We start from the raw sequence: 13,576 nt of genomic DNA on the forward strand, positions 1-13,576 counted from the left end.
CTCATACTGATTTTTAAAAACTGACTAAAATATTAAAGAGTCCATCTTTGTGGGTACATACCAAGTGTTAAAATAGTTAAAAAAAAAAAAGAAATACAGCTTTCAGTTTAATGCCAATTATTGCTTGGAAGATTCATTCTAATAGCTTACATATATAGCAACACTTTGAGGTACATATTGAGTAAATAATATTTTTATTGCCAACTTAAGAGTTAAGCGAACTGAAAATCTGCATTGATTTTAATATCATAAATTGGACAAGTACAAACAAATACTAGAGATTAGCTAAATCAACTTAGAGATAAATAAACTGCAGCTAAAGAAAACTAACAGAATTCCCAACATCGTTTCAGACTCTGAGTGGACTAATGTCAAAAGATGAAATAATAGCAATGTTGAAATAGAAAATTATGTTTACTTCATACATGTTGTAAACTTTTTTTAAAAAAAAGAAAGCACTGATCATCTAATTTCACCATGAGATGGGAATACTAGACTATCTGACCTGCCTCTTGAGAAACCTATATGCAGGTCAGGAAGCAACAGTTAGAACTGGACATGGAACTACAGACGGGTTCCAAATAGGAAAAGGAGTGCGTCAAAATTGTATATTGTCACCCTGCTTATTTAACTTATATGCAGAGTACATCATGAGAAAGGCTGGGCTGGAGGAAGCACAAGCTGGAATCAAGATTGCCATGAGAAATATTAATAACCTCAGATATGCAGATGACACCACCCTTATGGCAGAAAGTGAAGAGGAACTCAAAAGCCTCTTGATGAAAGTGAAAGAGGAGAGTGAAAAAGTTGGCTTAAAGCTCAACATTCAGAAAACGAAGATTATGGCATAGGGTCCCATCACTTCATGGGAAATAGATGGGAAAACAGTGGAAACAGTGTCAGACTTTATTTTGGGGGGCTCCAAAATCACTGTAGATCGTGATTGCAGCCATGAAATTAAAAGATGCTTACTCCTTGGAAGGAAAGTTATGACCAACCTAGATAGCATATTCAAAAACAGAGACATTACTTTGCCAACAAGGTCTGTCTAGTCAAGGCTATGGTTTTTCCAATGGTCATGTATGGATGTGAGAGTTGGACTGTGAAGAAAGCTGAGCACCAAAGAATCGGTGCTGTTGAACTGTGGTGTTGAAGACTCTTGAGAGTCCCTTGGACTGCAAGGAGGTCCAACCAGTCCATTCTAAAGGAGGTCGCTCCTGGGTGTTCATTGGAAGGACTGATCTGAAGCTGAAAACTCCAATACTTTGGCCACCTTATGTGAAGAGTTGACTCATTGGAAAAGACCCTGATGCTGGGAGGGATTGGGGGCAGGAGGAGAAGGGGATGACAGAGGATGAGATGGCTGGATGGCATCACCGACTCAATGGACATGAGTTTGAGTAAACTCCGGGAGTTGGTAATGGACAGGGAGGCCTGGCATGCTGCGATTCATGGGGTCACAAACAGTTGGACATGACTGAGCAACTGAACTGAACTGAACTATATTAGAAGAGTACATTTTAGCTTTAACATTAGGAAAGATAGTATATAATCACAACTTAAAGGTAAACTTTCCTAAGAAAATTTGATGAATAGCATTACATCAAATATAAAAGAAAAAAGGATTTTATACCTCAATATTAAATTCAGGAGATGACACAAGATGATAGAGCACAAAGACACTCATCTGAGCTCACCTCCTCTCATAGGCACACCAAAGTCACAACCGTTTGCAGAAAAACCATGAATGAGAAAAATTGGAAACTTCTGGAAAAGGTCTACAACTAAAGATCTAAAGAACCATAAGACAGATGATGGGGTGGAGTCATGTGTCCAGACTTGTGGACGTAGCAGCAGAAGCAGAGGGTGGGAGGAACAAAGAAAGTAGCATTGCCATATATACACTATCATGTGTAAAATAGATAGCTAGTGGGAAGCTGCTTTATAACACAGGGAGTCAGCCTCTGTGCTCTTTGACCCTAGAGGGACAGGATGTTGGGGGGAGGCTCAAGAGGGAGTATATATGTATATATATATATACACATATAAAATGACTGATTCACATTGTTGTATGGCAGAAGCCAACACAACATTGTAAAGCAATTATCCTCCAATTAAAAAATAAATTAAAAAAGGTAGCTAATGAACCGAAGACCACACTGTTCTAGCAAAACGGCTCCTACCTATAACTATTCAGAAGACAACAAAAAGAGTAAAAGATCGATTTAATTATAACTGTCATTCTGTTGCTCAGTATAATGGAATGAAATTTTTAAATGCACTCAAAATGTTTCTTCTGTATGGCTCAACATTATTAAGAATGCCAGAAATTATTGTGCACAAAGAAATTCAAATATGATAAGAAATAAGAAGGAAGTACTCTAGCAAATGTAAAAACAAAGAAGGTAATATAAAGTTCTGTAGCACTGTTGGCTTTAAGAAAAAGTTACTTAGAATTTATTTGCTTATTTAAAATTTTTCTTTGAATTTTTATTTTTTATTTTCTTTAAAGCGGAACCCCAAATTATATAAGCTTCAGGATATCAAAATACAGATATACCTTAATATAAAAAAAGAAAAAATCAGGAAGAATGTACATCAAAATTGTATTGATTATCTCTGGATAACCTATATCTATAATATCAAGGTTTCACATATGCATGAACATTCTGCACATACTTTTATTATTATGAATAAAGTAGGTATGTTAACTACAAAAGTACTCTTTTTAAAAGCTGTGGGAGAGAGAAAAGAAAGGAAATGAGTAAGCAAAAATTACCAAAATTAACCACAGAAACAAAACCCCAAACCTCTTTCCTGACAAAGCACTCCTGAGAAATGGTCTGTTGAACTATTTCATCCCAGAGTTACTTTGTCACATTCACGGCTGCTGCTCTGTATTTATTGCGAGGCCAAGGAAACCCAAGCCAACCGTAAAAAACGGGCCAGGCCTGTTTTTGGAACACCTGTGTTTCCAATGCTAGGTGTAGAGGAACCAAGCCGACTTGCCACCTGCCTCATCCTACAAACCGTTCCCCAATTAAAAAAAAGAAAGAAAAACTCACAAACGTTAAAAACTCCAACAGTTAAACCACAAAATGAGCTCTTCTTTCGGTTCGCCTTATCCCCAAGGGCTTTAACATCCTGCTTGATTTTCCTCTACTGAAGACTCGAATTCTGAAGCCAGAGGCAGGGAGAGCGCGAGGTGCGAGCAAAAGGCAGTTGAGAACTGAGAACTTGTCCCCCAGCTACAGCTCCCCCGCGCAATACACAAATTCGCTCCTCAGTGTGGTCATCCATGCACTTTTCCGTTAACTAACAACAAAAATTTCCCAGCACAGACCCCCGCGCAATACACAAATTCGCTCCTCAGTGTGGTCATCCATGCACTTTTCCGTTAACTAACAAAAATTTCCCAGCACAGACCGTACTCTCCATGCTTTTTAAAAGTGCATGCTAAATGAGTAAACTTTATAGCTATTTTTAACAGTGGGTGAGCATATATGTGATTGAATTATTCCATATAATATAGCTTTGTAGAATTTATGAAACTAAATATAGTTATTACAAAAATAAGCAAGAAAAAACCTACTGGGATGTAAACTGTCTGAAGGTAGGGGCCCTCTTGTCTCTTTTTCTCGGTTTCTCCAATGCCCGGTAGGGAGCAGTTAGAAAATATTTGAAGGAGGGAGGAGGGGACGGGAGGAAGCGACCCCAGCCCGCACCTCAGCAAAGGGGCTGAATTTTGGTCCTCAGTCAGAGAAGGGACTTCAGCCTCCTTTCCGCGGTTGAGGTAGGATTCACTCCTCTTCCTTTGTAGGGCTTTTTGTGCAGCCCCAGGGGTGGATGCTAGAGGAGGAGTAGCGCATCTTGCTTTGGTCTCGCAACCGCAACCACCACACAGCATCGCGGCGCGGCCACCAGCTAGCTACCTTTCAGCTTGCAGGGAAAGCCGCGGGTACCGGAGTGCGGTCTGTGCTAGGAAATTTTTGTTGTTAGTTAACGGAAAAGTGCATGGATGACCACACTGAGGAGCGAATTTGTGTATTGCGCGGGGGAGCTGTAGCTGGGGGACAGGTTCTCAGTTCTCAACTGCCTTTTGCCAGCCCCTCGCGCTCTCCCTGCCTCTGGCTTCAGAATTAGCTGTGGTAACTTGCTGTAAATAGGGATTTGGGACAGTTTTAATCATCATGGAGAAGACTTTACAGATAATAACTTTTGGAAACTGTTAATCATCTAATAATCTAATTTACCTGTTTAATTGAAGTCTGAAGTTTATTTGCTTGGATATCTTCTTTACAGTAAAAGCAAAAAACAAAAGCAAGCAAACAAAACACCTGAAATACTCAGTTGTGTAAACTCATCTACTCTTCCCCAAAGCTTTTGTAATATTAACTCTAAGAACTGTTCAATTTCTCCTGCTTATAAGACACTAAAAAACAAACAAACAAAACCCTGCTTTACTCCATACTGCTCCCAACAGATAAAATGAAATAAGAGATTTCATACAGAGGAGAAGTGTTCAGCCAATCTATAATTTTCTTCTGACAAAATAATCTCAATTAGATTTCTAGCATTTTACTGTTTACAGGACTTGTGGACATATGAACTCATGGCCTCACTTGCTCACTGAAGAAGTAGTATATTAGTCCTGGCAAAATAAAAATTATTTATTAAGCTATTTGTTATTAACCTGTACAGTAACAAATCCAGGTGGAATTGTTGTTTACCTATCTATTGTTAAGAACATAGAGGCTCACAGAGGTTAAGATCTTCTTGCATGCTTTCATAGGCAATAATTATTGAACAGAGTTCCCTGTGCCATGCAAGGATTTCCAACTCTTAAACAAGAGAGAAATAAAACGTTAGGCTTCCCAAGGCTGGGTAACAGTGTTCGTATCGTGTATGTGTGGGCAAAGCAGATCAGGGTAGTTAGGGACCTGGCACAGGTCAAGTGTCAGAAGAAGCCTGTTCATAGGAGCAGACTCTTGGGGGTTCAAAGTATCTGCATAATTCCAAGACCTAACTTACACAAATTCACATATTCCCCCAAAGGCAAAACAGAAAATCTGGACTGCCTTACCTGGGAGAATTGGGCGGCTAGCTCAGGTATCCTCCAACACTCAGCAGCCTTGATTTCTGGAGAATCCCAAGACCCCTCAGGAAGGAAGGAGACTGTGCTCTACCTCCCGAGGAAGGAGAGGGCTTACAGGACGCTGCGGCCGGGCGCCCTGACGAGCCCCCTCCCCCTCTACACAAACCTTTAAAAATTTATCTAACCATTTCTGATTTAAGGCGACTACTCCACCTCCGCTTGCAGGGCCTAAAAATTCCCCAGTTTACATCCAAAGTCTGCCAGAGCATTGCCTAAAGCTGAAAAAGATAAAAAAGATTTCTTTTAAACAAAGGAGCTTTTAAAAAATACACAATATACAGAGCCTGCTCCTTGCAGAAAACCCCCTCAGGGGGGCCTCACCCAAGCAAAAAAAAAAAAGAGAGAGAAAAATTTTAAAAAAAGTGAAAAAGAAAAAAGGAAAGAAAATAGAGAAAGATCTAAAGATAGAGAAAGAGCTAAAGAGTGAAAAGGAGAGAGGAACAGAGAAGGAAGGAATCAGGGAACGCAGCAAGATTGAGAAAGGAAGAAAGGCAGTTAGAAAAAGAGATACAGAGAGAAAGAGAGAGAGAGAGAAAGAGAGAGAGAGAGAGACTGTAAGAGACGCTGGGACCAGGCGCCCTGGTGAGCTCCCTCCCCCTCTGCGCAAACCTTTAAAAAAAACAACAAAAAAAACTTATCCACCACTTTCTGATTTAAGGCGATCGCTGCCGCCTCCGTTTGCGCTTTCCAGGGCCCAAGAGTTCCTCACTTTGCCCCCAAAGCCTCTCAAAGTGTTGCCTAAGCCTGAGGAAGATAAAAAGTTTTTTGAACAGTGGAGATTTTAAAACAGACTGCGTGCACAATAGGCAGTGCTCCTTGGAGAAAACCCCCTCAGGGGGGGTCTCACCCAGGCTAGGAAAAAAGCGGACGGTAAAGGGATTTAGCAACAATATTAACCCCTGATATGCCGATTCCAATGGGAGTGGCTGGCCCCCTGCCTGAGGGCATTGTAGGACTTGTGCTAGGGTGTAGCTCGCTTTCAAGAAATTTCGGTGGTGTATGGTGTGGTAGATTCTGATTATATTGGAGAAATTATAGTTTTGATCTCGCCGCTTACCAAAACTGTGCAAAGTAATAAAGGTCAAAGAATAACACGGTTTTTGCTTTTACCTTATCAGGCAGGAAAAAACTTGACTTCTCAAGCTAAGAGCCACAGAGCGTTTAGATCTAGTGATCTAGCCTTTTGGGTGCAGGAAATTACAGCTTCAAGGCCTTTAAAAGATCTTTTAATTCAAGAAAATAAAGTGTCAGGGCTATTAGACACAGAAACAGACGTCTCTTAACATTTCTGGGAAAGACTGACCCAGCTCCTGGCCAACACATACTACTGAAAATGAGTTGGTGGGATTAGAGAAAGTGGTATGTGGGGTGGGAATGCTGTAGAAAAAAAGGTGAGGGAGAGTTTAAAACCTTGAAGAGTAGTGAGTTCCCCTTTGATGGAAGTATTCAAGCAAAGATTAGATGGTTGCTTGTCATCTAAAAGGTTATAGACCAGATTTAGTTTACAAAATGATAACTGGAGAAGCTTATAAAGATGTTGTGCAACACCTGTTTACTTGCTTCTCATATTTAGGTCTGCCAAAGGTTTTAAAAACTGATGATGCCCTTTTGAAGCTGCGGAGAGATTGTTTACTAACTTTAAATGATTTCCAAAAATTATTAGGGGACATTAATTGGATACGCCCACATTTAAAACTGACTACTGCAGATTTAAAGCCTTTGTTTGATTGCTTAAAAAGCGATCCTAATTCCAGTTCTAAGAGAAAGTTGACTAATAAGACAGACAGCTCTTGTTAAAGTAGATGAGACTTTAAATGATCAGTTAATTAGGATTAATATTACCAAAAGATGAGATTAAATTATTCTTGCCACAAAACATACACCTACAGGGTGCTTGTGACAAAAAGGCCCATTGGTTCCATCTACCAGGGACCCCAAGAGAAATAGTTTTATCTTATCCCAGCTCAGTGGCACAATTAATTATAAAAGGAGGAAAAAAGAAGTGTGGAACTTTTTAGAAAAGAAGTAGCAAATATAATAATTTCACTCAATAAGGATCAACTGCAAGTCTTTTACAAAATAGTGATGATTGGCAAGTTGCCCTGATAGATTTCAGGGGTCAAATTTTGTTTCATTTGCCTTCAAGCTCCCACAGTAGTTAAAAGTTCAAAAATGTTAGATTGGCAGTTTGAGGATACCTGTGGAACTTTCCAACCCTATGTAGTTCCTACGCTCCCCTTTACCCTATGGGGGAGGGACGTGCTGTCTCAAATAGGCGATACTCAGAGAAGGGTTTTCTCAATTTCTTAGTTATCAACAGGAGGTACAATTAACAATACTTTATATATTGTTATAAATACATAATATAAATATATTTGCTAATTATAGTTTGCCTAATTAGGTATGGGTATAAATAAAACATAATAAAGGTATACCTAATTCTATTTATAGATCTATACTTAATTTGTATATAAATTAATATGTATACTCTATATGCATATTATATATATACTGTATAATTAAATATATATTGCAGTAATATAATGTGTGTGTGGCTGATATTAATTGGTATGGATTGATGTGCTGTGATGATATATATTCTATATACTGTATAATTATATATGTGTGACGTGTACTATTGCAGTACATTGGTTTGTGTTGGTTGGTATTAGCTGTGTATGTGTTGTATTGCTGTAATATATACTAATTAACATATTAATTATAAAGATTAATTCAAGTATATTGATTATGTCAATAAGTTTATACTTGTTGCCATGTATATATACATATATAAATACATTTTGCATTTAGGTATATCTGTATACCAAAATGAGATAAGGAGGTTATACATTTATTATTTAAATTTATACAGAGACCTAAACTAAACATTACACCTAAATTAACATATCCCTAAATTTATGTTGTTAAAATGTAAATTAAAAAAATTTTAAAAATTAAATTGACAACTGCTTGACAATTCCTTTGCCATAAAACCCCCATAGGTGTAATTGGGGTGGCCAGACAAAAATTGGTTTTATAGCAAAACGGCCCCCTAGAGTGGGTCCCTCTTCCCCCTCAAACTAAAAAAGTAGCGGCTTCTTATCCAGGATTGACAACTACTTTGATATTAAAGGAAAAAAGCGGAGCATTGAATTATTTGGTAAAGAGACATCAGAAATTGTAATTCCATATAATAAGGAACAATTTGATGCTCTTCTAATGTTTGAAAATTGACAGATTGCTATAGGAAACTGTTTTGGTCAAATTTTTGCATCATTTACCTTCACATGTTTTGCTGAATTTTATATCCAGACATCCAGTTATTTTTCCTGTCAGATGTAAACGGTGTCTTATTCCAAATGCTCAGATAGCCTTTACTGACGGGCAGCAAACGGTAAAGCCTCCATAGTTACTAAAAATCACCAAAAGGTTTTAGAAACACAGGAAACTTCAGCTCAAAGAGCTGAAATAACAGCAGTCATAGAGGCTTTTGCTATGTTCGCAGATGAGGAATTTAACCTTTATTCTGATTCTCAGTATATTGTCAGGTTGTTTCCACGTATTAAAACTGCGGTTTTGCCTGAAAATAAAACTACCATATTTCATTTGTTAACTAAATTACAGCAACATATTTGGAAAAGAAATAAAATATTTTTCACTGGACACATTCGGGCTCATTCCGGATTGCCCAGCCCTTTAAATGCCTTTAATGATGTGGCTGACTTGTTAACCAGAAATACAGTGGCTACTGTGATTGAGGAGGCCAGAGCCTCTCACTCACTTACTTTATCATCAATATGCTACTGCTTTAAGATATCAATTCCAAATTCCCAGAGAGACTGCTCGAGAGATTGTGCGTTCTTGCTTACACTGCCCCATTGTTTATAATAGTCTACCTATGGGAGTTAATCCTCGCGGTCTCAAACCTAACGTACTCTGGCAAATGGATCTAACTCATGTTTCTTCATTTGGAAAACTGTCCTTTGTTCTTTAACTGTAGACACCTTTTCTCATGTTATTATTGCAACTGCTCGTACAGGGGAAGCAGTTAAAGATGTAATACAACATCTCTTTACTTGTTTTTCATATTTGAGCCTGCCAAAGGCTCTGAAAACTGACAATGCTCCTGCTTACACTTCTAAGTCTTTTCAGGAATTTTGTCTAAAGTTTCAAATTAAACATAATACTGTCATCCCTTATAATCCCTAGGGACAGGCCATCATTGAAAAAACACATCAAACATTAAAAATCCAAATTCAAAAACTAAAAGAAGGGGAGTTTAAGTATAGCTCTCCCCATCAAATCTCGCAACATGCTCTTTTCATAATAAATATTTTAAATACTGATCTGGCTGGAACTACTGCAATGCTTCGTCATTGGTGCCTGGATCAATTAAATGCAAAACCATTAGTCAAATGGAAGGACCTCCTCTCAGGACAATGGAAGGGTCCTGACCCATTATTAACTAGCGGTTGAGGATGTGCTTGTATTTTTCCACAGGATGCAGATTCTCCAATTTACATCCGGGACAGGCTGATTTGCCATGTTGCAGACCCCCAGACATCCAGTTCCCCCATTGCTTCAATCACAAAAGGAGCCCGCCACAAGGGGAGGCAAGAAAAACATCGAGATCCCGGCGAGACCAACGGGGCTGCTGCAGCGCGAACTCCAACCAGAAAATAATTCTACTTATTCTGTTTTGGCTCGTCTACCCTCTCCTTATGTTTTTCTCTTTACCAGTGATTCTGGAAAACTTAATGTACATGTGACTTTTCACTGGTGGACCCAATGTAGTGACTTGTGAACAATGCATGCTCTCATCTTGTTTAAACTCTCAATATGTTTGCTCCTTTGTAGTGTTACAACGTCCACCTTATCTTATGATGTAACCACTTATTGGTATAACTATAGTCTTGCTGTGTTACAACAACTACAAGATTTAATGTGATCATGACGATTTGTGGGCTTACTTATTTTAGGAATATCAGCCTTAATAGCAGTAATTACTTCTGTTACTGCGGCAGCAATATCATTGACTCAACAAGTGCATACTGCCCAATATGTTGATACCATGTCTAAAAATGTTTCTTTAACTCTAGCAACACAGGAAGCTATAGATAGAAAGTTGGAGATGAGGGTAGATGCCTTGGAAGAGGCAATAATGCATATTGGGACTGAGTTACAGGCTTTAAAAGTGAAAATGGCTCTGTCTTGCCACGCTGATTACCGGTGGATATGTGTGACATCTTTAAAGGTAAACGAGACAGATTATGAATAGGAGAAAATCAAAAATCATATCTCAGGTGTTTGGAACAGCTCTGACATTGTCCTGGACTTAGGGAAACTTCATAATCAAATACAGACCCTGGAACACTCTCGACTGGATTTTACCGCCGCTGGAGCAGCTAATGACTTATTTCACACCTTCTCTAACTTTATTTCTGGAAAAAACATTCTGTCTAATATCTTTAGTTCTAATTTTGCTTCTCATAATCATTCTTCCTTGTATTGTCAGGATTCTTCGGCAGAACATTCAAAAGCTCGCGACTGAGCTGCATCTGGCTGTTTTAAGAAATAAAAAAGGGGGAGATGCTGGGAGCCGGCATATTGCATATTGAGTGCATATTGCATATTGAGTGCAGCACTTTCCACAGCATCATCTTTCAGGATCTGGAATAGCTCAACTGGAATTCTATCACTGCCGGGAGCCAGCGTGAGGAACTCCGCCCATGACAAAGGTCATGAGGAAGGAGGCTCGGCATACGCAAAGGCGGGATCGAGCTTCAGGAGTCCCCCTGGAAATTCTCGAGCATCTAGCCCCAAAACCAGAGTCTGCCTACTTTCTGCTTTGTGCTTTCACCTACACCTCTGACTTTACGGGGGGCTGTCCCCCACTACCTCTCTCTTAAAAAAGAGTTAGCTTACAGTTCCAGTTAATAATTCCTGGAGGTGACAGTGTTTAACCTACAAACTCCTTTGGAAATCCTCTAGCCTGTCTGAATAGGTTTTTCCGGCCACATGTGATTGTTCAGAGCCTCCCAACTGTGAGAGGCAGGAGATGTTCTAAACTGTCTAAACACAGATTCTTTTGAGTAGTTAAAAGATTGATTAGAAATTGTATTGGTGAAGGGATTTTCACTTGTTGGGCCAATGTTTGCTGCTAAGTTTCCATATCCCTTACCTGCTGTGTCCCTGGCAGTGTATTGATTAATATAATTGGTGTAAGTAGTAGCTTTAATGTTTGTAACCTGGGACCCTTGAGTTAATTCTTTTTCTTGTTATAGCCCACCACACCTTTGCTCTGTAGGAATGCAACTTTATCTAATGCTTTTGGAGGGTGGCTCCTGACCAATCACCTTTAGAGAAAAATAAGTTTTCTGAAGAAAAGGTCTTAAAATGTTAACAGGCCTCCGGGCCAGAAGATGATGCAAATCACCTAAGCTTTTGCATATGATAAGTTTGCAGGAAGAAAGCCTGGCTTGCTGCATGACTCTACCCCTTCCCCCATTATCCTCTATGCATAACTTAAGGTATAAAAACTACTTTGGAAAATAAAGCGTGGGCCTTGTTCACCGAAACTTGGTCTCCCCATGTCGTTCTTTCTCTTACCTTCTGGCTGAATTATTCAGCCTCTTTTCTCCACTGAATTTCCTCACTGAGCTATCCTCATTCTATTACTCTTTATATCCTTAATTAACGTTTAATTAAGCAGTTGTTTCCTGATCCTCGCCTATGCCATCTCTCCTTCGAATACCCTGGATCAGCCGGGGCTGGACCCCGGCAGAGATTGACTATCACCAGTTTAAAGCTGCTACCTCAGAATGATTTTTATCAGTTGTATTCCCTCCACTCTTGAGGCTATGCAAATTGCTGGGGACAGGCCTGAGCTCCACAGTCCTGGAGAGCACCAGGAAATATTCTCATATGATTAGGTAATGCCACCCTGGTCAGCCTCCATTTCTTAAAAATTAAATTGTGTTCTATAATGTAGCCTAAGCATAGGATGAAAACTCAATTTCCAGGGACAATGCAGTGTATATATATATTAGAGGAGAGGTATCTTTAGGAACTTTTTAATTCTACTTACCAGAGACACAGTCACTGAAAGCTTTTTTTGGTCTTTTTTTTTTGCCTATTTAACTTCTTTTTCTTTAATTTATCTAGTTTTAATTGGAGGATAATTGCTTTACAGTGTTATGTTAGTTTCTGCTGTACATCAACATGAATCAGACTAAATAACATCTGACAAAAAAAGTCTTAGTTGATATTGATAAAGTGCCAGAAAACAATCTGAGTTGTAATTATCAAGAGCAAGGGAACTTATCCATTTCTGTATTTTCACACCTTCAAGTCATCATTCAAAGTACTCATGAAAGGTTCCACACTATGTTCAGAGTGCTTGGAGCTATTACTGGGCAAGTTACTTTTCTACATGTAAATTTTCGTTTATAGCAATACAAGTTATTTGAGGAAGCTCTGCTTTCAGCCACAATCCAACATTCTATTGCTCATTATTGGTTGTTGGGTCACTATTAATCATACTACAGCTGTATCAGGGTACCTCGAGTTCATGGTTGCCAAACTCATCACTTTACAGATAATGAGATTAGCCCAAGGGAGTTAAGAGAATTTCCGTAGGTAACCTTGAAAATTAGTCAGAAGCAGCTGATTCTAAAACCAGTTTCTAGATAACCTTGCCCATTCCAAATTCCAGCCACTCTAAAGCCATCAGGCTATTTTGTCCAAGAGAATCACAGTTGGAGCATCCCTTCTGTTAATAACAACTTCTTTTATTGTATTTTTCTACATTTCCCTGGCAAGATACTATAGAAAAAAGAAGGATGATTTATTGTTGCAGAATGAAAAGGAATCTGTTATTGCCAGTTATTGCCAGGCTGAGCTGAAACTGCTTTTAGAGCCTACAGTGGAGACTATTTCAAAAGATTTCTCTGTTCCTGGAGGACACAATTTTTACTTAGAGGCAAAGAAAAGGTTCAACTTGACTATAAATTAGTGCCCAAGAAAGAAGTTAAGATAAGGAATCTTTGCAACTCTGTGGACTTTAGCCCACCAGGCTCCTCAGTTCATGGGATTTCCCAGGCAAGAGTGGAGTGGGTTGCCGTTTCCTTCTCCAGAGGCTCTTCCCGACCCAGGGATCAAACCCAGGTCTCCTGCATTGCAAGCAAATTCTTTACCATCTGAGCCCCCAGGGAAGCCCAAGGAGAGATTGGAGATGGATAAATGAAAGAAGTCAAATAGTCTTTATTCCTCTTCCTGAAGGCCTAAGTACCAGACCACACAGTACCAAAGAAGAAGGTGATAGTTTGACTTTTTATCTTTCTATAACCTCAATTAGATATTCTTGAAGAGACCACAAATATTTCTAAAAGTAGTTTAGAATAATGAATCCAAGCAAACAAG

The sequence above is a fragment of the Bos indicus genome, chromosome 3 (assembly GCF_029378745.1).
Source record: "Bos indicus isolate NIAB-ARS_2022 breed Sahiwal x Tharparkar chromosome 3, NIAB-ARS_B.indTharparkar_mat_pri_1.0, whole genome shotgun sequence".
Taxonomy (NCBI): Eukaryota; Metazoa; Chordata; class Mammalia; order Artiodactyla; family Bovidae; genus Bos; species Bos indicus.